Source organism: Tachypleus tridentatus, chromosome 13, assembly GCF_004210375.1.
Source record: "Tachypleus tridentatus isolate NWPU-2018 chromosome 13, ASM421037v1, whole genome shotgun sequence".
NCBI classification, from domain to species: domain Eukaryota; kingdom Metazoa; phylum Arthropoda; class Merostomata; order Xiphosura; family Limulidae; genus Tachypleus; species Tachypleus tridentatus.
The window spans coordinates 268,173,022-268,185,044 of record NC_134837.1 but is presented as its reverse complement, the minus strand read 5'-3'; positions in this window follow the sequence as shown (position 1 = coordinate 268,185,044).

Here is a 12,023-nt window from a genome sequence, read left to right as displayed (position 1 = left end):
AAATAGCAAATATACTACAGTTATGCAGAGTTGTTGACATTAGTAATATAACTTAAAAGTTAATAGCAACACTGTATGTGGATATTACAATAGTGTACAATAATAAAACATACATGTTATTCTAACACAAATCTAACTCCCGTGTAGACAGTACAATACTGTACAATAATAAAACATACATGTTATTCTAACACAAATCTAACTCCCGTATAGACAGTACAATGCTGTACAATAATAAAACATACATGTTATTCTAACACAAATCTAACACCCGTATAGACAGTACAATGCTGTACAATAATAAAACATACATGTTATTCTAACACAAATCTAACTCCCGTATAGACAGTACAACACTGTACAATAATAAAACACACATGTTATTCTAACATAAATATAACACCCGTATAGACAGTACAATACTGTACAATAATAAAACATGCATGTTATTCTAACACAAATCTAACTCCCGTGTAGACAGTACAATAATAAAACATACACGTTATTCTAACACAAATATAACTCCTGTGTAGACAGTACAATACTGTACAATAATAAAACATGTTATTCTAACACAAATCTAACACCCTTATAGACAGTACAACACTGTACAATAATAAAACACATGTTATTCTAACACAAATCTAACTCCCGTGTAGACAGTACAATACTGTACAATAATAAAACATACACGTTATTCTAACACAAATCTAACTCCCGTGTAGATGGTGCAGTACTTTACTATAATAAGTTTAGACACTAATTCATAGTTACGTAAAATATTCATTGTATTATTGTTACCAATGCTGTAAGTGTAGCTTTCAGTTTGGACACTAATTCATACGTATGTCAAATATTCACTGTATTATTGTTACCAATGCTGTAAGTGTAGCTTTCAGTTTGGACACTAATTCATACTTATGTCAAATATTCACTGTATTATTGTTACCAATGCTGTAAGTGTAGCTACCAGTTTGGACACTAATTCATACTTACGTCAAATATTCACTGTATTATTCTTAACAATGCTGTAAGTGTAGCTTCCAGTTTAGACACTAATTCATACTTACGTCAAATATTCACTCTAATATTGTTACTAATGTTGTAAGTGTAGCTTCCAGTTTGGACACTAATTCATACTTACGTCAAATATTCACTGTATTATTGTTAACAATGCTGTAAGTGTAGCTTTCAGTTTGGACACTAATTCATTATTATGTCAAATATTCACTGTATTATTGTTACCAATGCTGTAAGTGTAGCTACCAGTTTGGACACTAATTCATACTTATGTCAAATATTCACTGTATTATTGTTACCAATGCTGTAAGTGTAGCTACCAGTTTGGACACTAATTCATACTTATGTCAAATATTTACTGTATTATTGTTACTAATGCTGTAAGTGTAGCTTCCAATTTGGACACTAATTCTGATTTCCTGTTATATACTCAGTATTTTTTTTTATTCACACCTAAGAAGCTTTTGTTTAGACATCACGACTTTTTTATCAGTGCAGAAATCAAACCACAGAAAGTAACTCTCGATAGTAACCTGTTTTATAATTGTAACCATGTTATTATGAAGAGATTTATACTTTACAGAATCAGCAACTTTATTTAAAATATTTGCTGGTTGTTCTTACTCTGTGAAACTGTTAATAATTTTATTTATAGTAATGGAAACCGTTTTAAATTTCTTTTGAGCACCCCCCTATGTACTCGGTATAGATGTATCATGTATGATTATTTACACTAATTGGTTAATCTGATATCACGTGACGCTCAACGCTCTTTGATTTGAATAATTTCATAAAATTCAGGAAATTTGTTTTTCAAAGTTCGCAATGAATGATAACTATCCATAGGTTTAGTTCTTTTGAAAAATTGAGTAAGAAACTGTTAATCAAGTTTGCAGGGCCTAACCAATACTTTTGTATCCGTCCTTTGAGTGTGTGGGTTTGCTGCTCAATTTCAGCCATATTTAACCTGAATGATAACAAACTAAAAACTGTTACTAATGCTTATCGGCCATTGTGGTTTAGTGAAAATGAATAGAGAGGCTGAACCACGAGAACCTACAAATCAACATGACTAGAAATTAATGCGAGAGATGGCGCTAAGACCTAATCTATACCAAACAGACGTAATATCAAATGAAGATTAATTTGATAATTTCTTTATTTGTGAATGTTTTGTTAAACAATTTGTCACTAAAATATAATTTGTATATTATATCAATTAGCCACTGGATATTGATATATAAATTATATCGATTATATGTTAAAATATTAATATATAAATTAAATATTGTATCAGTTATCTACTGAATATTGATATATAGATTATGTCGATTATATGTTAAAATATTGATATATCAATTATATGTGTTACATTAAACTGTAATTCCGTCTTGGAAACAATCAGACAGCAATGTTATTTTTATTTCGTAATATTCTACTTTAAAACATAATTGTAATTGTTGAAAAACTTAGATAAAAGTTGTAGTAAAGAAATGAGAAGTTTACAATGTAAGTGTCATTTGACATTGTAATGATTTGTTGAAGTTCAACACTGGACGAAATGCGGGTTGTCTTCTCTCCAATTGTGTAATCCCGTTAAATCACATTTATCAGTGTGCAGTGCAGACAGAGTGATACCGTTCCTACTACGACATCTGCTTTTACGTTATAGATTATTATGTGTCTGCTGGCTGTTTGTTCATTTTAGTTATATCAGTTTTCGACATCAAGTGCCCAGTGTTGATAAGATGACTTTAATAACGTTACTTCTTCTACTATTATAGACTTTCCACAATTATCTCTTCAAAGTTCTACTAGCAATATGACTCAGTTCGGTTTGATTTAAGTAATATCTGTCTTTTCTTTCTTTAAGACGATGAAGACAAGCTTAAGAAATCAATATGAATAAACACGCAATGTTGTACATTATATACTATTTATACAAAAGTATATCATATCTTAAACATTAAATGCTATAGTGATAAATAATAAGATGTATGTTATACATTAAATATTTAAACATGTTTTGTAACGCTATTTGTTAGAGTAATTATTGTTCTATATAATAAAATACAAGTTATAAGTATATATCTGAACTGCTGAGCTTATTGTTGCTGCTTTAGGCCTTGCTGTAGCTATAGTAAGTTTAAAAACATAAAAATATTACGAATTACGTGTTTAATTATAAATAAATTAATAATAAATAAATAATCAAAATATTTAATGGAACCAAATTTCGTGTCTTGATGTGAATTACTGAAGTACACACATCGATACAATATTTTTGTATTCTATCATTTATTTCTTTGGTTTTGCGTGAAAAAACACAAATGTTGTAAAGGATATATTTGTTACAACGGTCTCGAAGCATTTCGTAAAATATCATATAACAATGAAAAGTTGATTTGGTATGCTTGTTGTGGTGTTGTTAATTCTGAATGCTCTTACTGATTAGAATAAATTTGAAATGTTTATAGTTTTTTATCACCTGTGTTCAAGTTCTTTCAAGGTTGTTGGTTATATTTTATCTATATATGTCTTGTATTCAAGTTCAGATAAATATCTTAACTTCGTACAGAAAACAGAGGATTATTATTTGTTATTTATAGACCGCCCAGTTTCTTGGTCACTGTTTATTCGCATAATTAATTATATTTGCCATAAAATAGAAATTTTAAGTCTCCTATATTTTTTGACACTAGAGGTTTAAGACGTAGAAAAGTGTATAATGGTATGTCAACCGCACAATGTCCTTTACATCAATTGCTGATGATGAATTTCGATCAATGCAGATAATCAGACCCGCGGGGATACAACAAATGGGGTAATAGTCGGAACTATATCTACAAAACCCATTTGTTACAACAAGTTTGAAGACGAGGGTTACTAACTTTAATGACAAACATTCAATACTCATTGCTCAAAAAATCAAAGTCACAAGCTTCGATTTCGGAATTTTCGTGCTTAAATATTACAAATCGCTCTCTGAGCAAGCTAACTATTCGGTTAAATCCGGTCACATTAATCAACCCAACTATAAGAGGTTCCTGAAGATGTACTAACTTCAGACACTTTCTTGATAAGTAACACCACTGAAGAGTTGGTTAGGGTTAGTGTAAGATGAGGTGATTCATACACTGTTTTTCAAGGTATTCTTTGATAAGTAACACTAATGAAGATTGGTTATGGTTAGTGGAAGATCAGGTGGCGTCATACACTGTTTTCAAGGTATTCTTTGACAAGTAACACCACTGAAGAGTTGGTTATGGTTAGTGGAAGATCAGGTGGCTTCATACACTGTTTTTCAAGGAGTTATTTGGTAGATAACACCAGTGAAGGGTTGGTTATGGTTAATGTAAGATGAGGCGATTCATACACTCTGTTCCAACGTTTTCTTTAGTAAGTAACACCACTGAAGAGTTTGTTTAGATTAGTGTAAAATGAGGTGGTTTCATACACTTTTTCTAGGTGTTCTTTGATAAGTAACACCATTGAAGAGTTGGTTAGGGTTAGTGTAAGATGAGGTGGTTTCATACACTCTTGTTCCAATGTGTTCTTTAGTAAGTAACACCACTGAATATTTGGTTAGGGTTAGTGTAAGATGAGGTGGTTTTATACACTTTTTTCAATGTGTTCTTTAGTAAGTAACACCACTGAATATTTGGTTAGGGTTAGTGTAAGATGAGGTGGTTTCATACACTCTGTTCCAATGTGTTCTTTAGTAAGTAACACCACTGAATATTTGGTTAGGGTTAGTGTAAGATGAGGTGGTTTTATACACTTTTTTTCGATGTGTTCTTTTAACACCACTGAATATTTGGTTAGGGTTAGTGTAAGATGAGGTGGTTTTATACACTTTTTTCAATGTGTTCTTTAACACCACTGAAGAGTTGGTTAGGTTTAGTGGAAGATGAGGTGGTTTTATACACTTTTTTCAATGTGTTCTTTAGTAAGTAACACCACTGAATATTTGGTTAGGGTTAGTGTAAGATGAGGTGGTTTTATACACTTTTTTCAATGTGTTCTCTTGGTAAGTAACACCACTGAATATTTGGTTAGGGTTAGTGTGAAGATGAGATGGTTTTATACACTTTTTCAATGTGTTCTTTAGTAAGCACCACTGATTGAAGAGTTAGTTATAGTTAGTGTAAGATGAGATGGCTTCATACACCTGTTTTAATGCGTTCTTTAGTAAGTAACATCATTGAATATTTAGTTATAGTTAGTGTAAGATGAGATGGTTTTCATACACTTTTTCAATGCGTTCTTTGATAAGTAACATCATTGAAGAGTTAGTTATAGTTAGTGTAAGATGAGATGGTTTTATACACCTTTTTTTCGATGTGTTCTTTAACACCACTGAAGAGTTAGTTAGAGTTTAGTGTAAGATGAGGTGGTTTTATACACTTTTTCAATGTGTTCTTTAGTAAGTAACACCACTGAATATTTGGTTAGGGTTAGTGTAAGATGAGGTGGTTTTATACACTTTTTCAATGTGTTCCTTTAGTAAGTAATACACCACTGAATATTTGGTTAGGGTTAGTGTAAGATGAGGTGGTTTTATACACTTTTCAATGTGTTCTTTAGTAAGTAACACAACTGAATGATTTGGTTAGGGTTTAGTGTAAGATGGGTTGGTTTCATACACTCTGTTCCAATGTGTTCTTTAGTAAGTAATACCACTGAATATTTGGTTAGGGTTGAGTGTAAGATAGGAGGTGGTTTTATACACTTTCAATGTGTTCTTTAGTAAGTAACACCACTGAATATTTAGTTAGGGTTAGTGTGTAAGATGAGGTGGTTTTATACACTTTTTCGATGTGTTCTTTAACACCACTGAAGAGTTGGTTAGGTTTAGTGGAAGATGAGGTGGTTTTATACACTTTTTTCAATGTGTTCTTTAGTAAGTAACACCACTGAATATTTGGTTAGGGTTAGTGTAAGATGAGGTGGTTTTATACACCTCTTTTTTTTCAATGTGTTCTTTAACACCACTGAAGAGTTGGTTAGGTTTAGTGGAAGATGAGGTGGTTTTATACACTTTCTTCAATGTGTTCTTTAGTAAGTAACACCACTGAATATTTGGTTAGGGTTAGTGTAAGATGAGTGGTTTTATACACTTTTTTCAATGTGTTCTTTAGTAAGTAACACCACTGAATATTTGGTTAGGGTTAGTGTAAGATGAAATGGTTTTATACACTTTTTTCAATGTGTTCTTTAGTAAGTAACACCACTGAATATTTGGTTAGGGTTAGTGTAAGATGAGGTGGTTTTCACACACTCTGTTCCAATGTGTTCTTTAGTAAGTAACACCACTGAATATTTGGTTAGGGTTAGTGTAAGATGAGGTGGTTTTATACACTTTTTTCAATGTGTTCTTTAGTAAGTAACACCACTGAATATTTAGTTAGGGTTAGTGTAAGATGAGGTGGTTTTTATACACTTTTTTTCGATGTGTTCTTTAACACCAGACTGGAGAGTTGGTTAGGTTTAGTGGAAGATGAGGTGGTTTTATACACTTTCAATGTGTTCTTTAGTAAGTAACACCACTGAATATTTGGTTAGGGTTAGTAAGATGAGGTGGTTTTATACACTTTTTTCAATGTGTTCTTTAACACCACTGAAGAGTTGGTTAGGTTTGAGTGGAAGATCAGGTCGCTTAACATACACTGTGTTTCAACATGTTCCTTGGTTAATAACACGACTGAAGGGTTGGCTTGGTTAGGGTCAGTGGAAGATGAGATGGCTTCATACACTCCCCTTTTTAATGCGTTCTTTGATAAGTAACATCATTGAAGAGTTAGTTATAGTTAGTGTAAGATGAGATGGCTTCATACACTCCTTTTTAATGCGTTCTTTGATAAGTAACATCATTGAAGAGTTAGTTAGAGTTAGTGTAAGATGAGGTGGCTTCATACAATTTTTTTTCAATGTGTTCGTGGCGTCAAATGTTTAAGTGACGGGTAAAATTAATATTTAATCATAGGGAAACATTTAAAGACATTTATTATAGCATACCTAAAGTTAAAAGTATTTGTGTTAAAATATATCATGGTCTGTTGTTTTTGTGATTAAGACAGAGTCAGGTTACAAGTGAAGTAGTCTTTATTATGAAACTAATTTGCTGGTATGCGAGTTGCATTGAAACAACTCCAATGGCAGGGTTGTATGACGTCGTTCAGACTTTCCTTTTTCTGATGTTTACATTTTTTATCCCTAGGGTCTAAGTATTTTTCTATATTTGTTTTGTTTTTGAATTTTACACGAAGGCTATTCTTTTCTAGCCGTCCCTAATTGAGCAGTGTAAGACTAGATCACCACCCACCTCAAACTCTCGGGCTTCTCTTTTACCAACGAATAGTGAGACTGACCGAAATATTATAACGCCCTATGGCTGAAAAGGTGAGCATGTTTGGTGTGACGGGGATTCGAACCCGCGACCTTCAGATTACGTGTCGAGCGCCCTAACCACCTGGCCATGCAAGACTTCATAGTTATAAATAATGCTCATCTTTCCCGTTATTTCTGTGTAGTTTTTAAAGCGAAAAAAATATAAAAATGTCAGTTCGATGACTTAGGTGAAGAAGATAAAAATATTTCTCTGATATCTAGATCTGAAGTAATGTACTATTATAATAAGCTCTTGTCAGTTGTGCTGTTTTTGCTATGATACCTTATTTTTAAATGTAATTTACATTATGAAGATATAAAAACTGTTGTTATGTGTTCTCACAAGATGGATTATTTACTGTTTTTCTCCTTCTTCTCACACCAGGTCTTCATGGTAATTACGTAGAAAATAAGTAATGTGAAGGCGTGACGAACGTTTCATAAAAGTAACGAGAAATTCACTGGTTTTATTGTAGTTCATGTATATAGGTAGGTCCGTATACCAGTTGTCTATCAAAATAGAAAATTTGAAAGGGCTGAAATACACGAATAATATATCGTTCTGGAAGGACTTACTAAATTTCTGGTTGTTGCAAAGTCCTTATTTTGATGATATTATTGGATATATTTCTAAACTTACCGGAGGTTCTTTATCAGAACAGAATATAGATCTGGATACGCTCAGGTGAGAATACTGGATATATTTCTAAACTTACCGGAGGTTCTTTATCAGAACAGAATATAGATCTGGAAACACTCAGGTGAGAACTTTGACTACAAATAAATTAATCAGTTGAGAAGACATGGATACCAATATAACATACATTAGAATATTTAAACCTAGTTAAGTTTAGAAGACACGCAAAAGACATGGATACCAATATAACATACATTAGGAATATTTAAAACCTAGTTAAGTTTAGAAGACACGTAAAGACATGGATACCAATATAACATACATTAGGAATATTTAAACCTGGTTAAGTTTAGAAGACACGTAAAGACATGGATACCAATATAACATACATTAGGAATATTTAAACCTGGTTAAGTTTAGAAGACACGTAAAGACATGGATACCAATATAACATACATTAAGAATATTTAAACCTGGTTAAGTTTAGAAGACACGTAAAGACATGGATACCAATATAACATACATTAAGAATATTTAAACCTGGTTAAGTTTAGAAGACACGCAAAGACATGGATACCAATATAACATACATTAAGAATATTTAAACCTGGTTAAGTTTAGAAGACACGTAAAGACATGGATACTAATATAACATACATTATGACACGTGAAGACCCTGTTCTGTAACAACTTGAACTTGAACACGTGGAGTCACAGAGACCCTGTTCTGTAACAACTTGAACTTGAACACGTGGAGTCACAGAGACCCTGTTCTGTAACAACTTGAACTTGAACACGTGGAGTCACAGAGACCCTGTTCTGTAACAACTTGAACTTGAACACGTGGAGTCACAGAGACCCTGTTCTGTAACAACTTCAACATGAACACTTGGGGTCACAGGACCCTGTTCTGTAACAACTTGGACACGTGAAGCCACAGAGACCCTGTTCTGTAACAACTTCAACGTGAACACTTGGGGTCAGGGACCCTGTTCTGAAACAACTTCAACTTGAACACGTGGGGTTACAGGACCCTGCTCTGTAACAACTTGGACACGTGAAGCCACAGAGACCCTGTTCTGTAACAACTTCAACGTGAACACTTTGGGTCACAGGACCCTGTTCTGTAACAACTTCAACTTGAACACGTGGGGTCACAGAGACCCTGTTCTGTAACAACTTGAACTTGAACACGGGGTCACAGAGACCCTGTTCTATAACAACTTCAACTTGAACACGTGGGTCACAGAGACCGTGTTCTGTAACAAAATGTACATCAACGTTATCATAATCTCATGACTTCATTCCCTATAAACAGGATCCAGCCCAGAATCTCATGCTCAGATGAAGGTTTAACAGTTTAGCTTTGATAATTGTTAGTTCAGTACAAAGATGAAGTACCTAAACCTCTATGTTCACGGTTCGTGTAGCGACTGTAAGGCCACGTACATTGGTAAAACAAAAAACGCCACTTAAAAAACTACAATCTGTGAACATTTAGGAATATCTAATAGAACCAGCCGTTCACTGCTTAAACTTTGCCACTCAACCATTCGTACACATACTGAAAACACAGGTCACAATATCTAGTTTTCCTATCATCACTAGAAACCTTGAACTCTATATTACGAAATGTCCACTCACAGTTAAAGATCGCCCGACTCTTAATGAATAACAAAGTTCTTTAGACCTAAAATTGTTCTAATTCTCTACACACAACTCAGCTGTATGTATTGTATGTACATTGTTTTATCCGTCCATTTACCGCTTTTCTTAATAATCAAGAAACTAATTATTATCTTATAATATTATAATTTTAACACAATTTTCAATTATTCCAAGAAGTTCAAAGATGTAAATAAAATGTTCTATGTTTTATTAACTTTTATCTTCGTTATCAAAGTACCGTACATCTTAGTAAGTTCAAGTTTGGTGTTACAAACCATAGTACCGTACATCTTGGTAAGTTCAAGTTTGGTGTTACAAACCATAGTACCGTACATCGTGGTAAGTTCAAGTTTAGTGTTACAAACCATAGTACCGTACATCGTGGTAAGTTCAAGTTTGGTGTTACAAACCATAGTACCGTACATCGTGGTAAGTTCAAGTTTAGTGTTACAAACCACAGTACCGTACATCTTGGTAAGTTCAGGTTTAGTGTTACAAACCACAGTACCGGTACATCTTGGTAAGTTCAAGTTTAGTGTTACAAACCATAGTACCGTACATCTAGGTAAGTTCAAGTTTAGTGTTACAAACCATAGTACCGTACATCTTGGTAAGTTCAGGTTTAGTGTTACAAACCATAGCACCGTACATCTTGGTAAGTTCAGGTTTAGTGTTACAAACCATAGCATCGTACATCTAGGTAAGTTCAAGTTTAGTGTTACAAACCATAGTACCGTACATCTTGGTGAGTTCAAATTTAGTGTTACAAACCATAGTACCGTACATCTTGGTAAGTTCAGGTTTAGTGTTACAAACCATAGTATCGTACATCTAGGTAAGTTCAAGTTCAGTGTCACAAACCATAGTATCTTACATCTTGGTGAGTTCAAGTTTAGTGTTACAAACCATAGTATCTTACATCTTGGTGAGTTCAAGTTTAGTGTTACAAACCATAGTATCTACATCTTGGTGAGTCTAAGTTTAGTGTTACAAACCATAGTACCGTACATAGTGGTAAGTTCAAGTTTAGTGTTACAAACCATAGTACCGTACATCTTGGTAAGTTCAAGTTTAGTGTTACAAACCATAGTACCGTACATCTTGGTAAGTTCAAGCAAACGCACAAACATTACAAATTGGGTACGCCCATACCTGACCGTTTAGCCAATTGGAAAGTAAAGTTTTGAAAAAAGAATGTCCAGAGAGAGGACCAATAAATGAGGGCAAAATATATTTGAAATAGTTGACTCATCAAATAGATTCGTAGTAATGGATTCACCACTCGTGAACTAATTAAACGATTGTAAACTGGTTGTACGGAATGTTTCATGTTACTGACTTAACGGACTCGTGATTAGCCATAGATTAAACCTGTAGTGCTTACAGTTCGATCTTTAGAAATATGTGTCATTATATACAGACTTATTATCTTTATCAATTAGAAAAAATTAATAATGAATCTGTAAGACTGTCAATAGGCAGCTTTGTTTTTTTTTGTTACAAAATTTAAGCTATATTCGTGTATTTGAAATCAATGTTTTGCTTCACTGTCCTACATGCTAGCGTTTCGCTCAATACTTACAATAAGTTATATTCGCTGAAAATAGCGTGTTTATCGGAAAGCTATCTGTATATATTATAAAAGACTTCAATTTTATTGTATTGATAGAAGAAACAAGGACGGTTGTTTTAAAACCGTAACAAATATGGCGAAATTTGTTTGATTAGCTAAAAATGTGTTTTTTTCACATTCTATTTTTCATTCTGTTCTACTCTTTAAACTAAGAGTATTTAAAGATAACATTTAGAATATACATTTCGTCCGCCACAACTAACAATTAAACAAAACCCACCTTCTTTCTTGCACAACTAACTATTAAACAAAACCCACTTTGTCTTCCACAACTAACTATTAAACAAAACCTACCTTCTGTCTTCCACAACTAACTATTAAACAAACCCACCTTCTTGTCTTCTCCACAACCAACTATTAAACCAAACCCACCTTTCTGTCTTCCCACAACTAACAATTAAACAAAACCCACCTTCTGTCTTCCACAACCAACTACATTAAACCAAACCCACCTTCTGTCTTCCACAACAAACTATTAAACAAAACCCACCTTCTGTCTCCACAACTAACTATTAAACAAAACCCACCTTCTGTCTTCCACAACTAACTATAAAACAAAACACACCTTCTGTCTTCCACAACTAACAATTAAACAAAATCCACCTTCAGTCTTCCACAACTAACTACTAAACAGAACCCACCGCCTGTCTACCATAACGAACTACTAAAGAACCC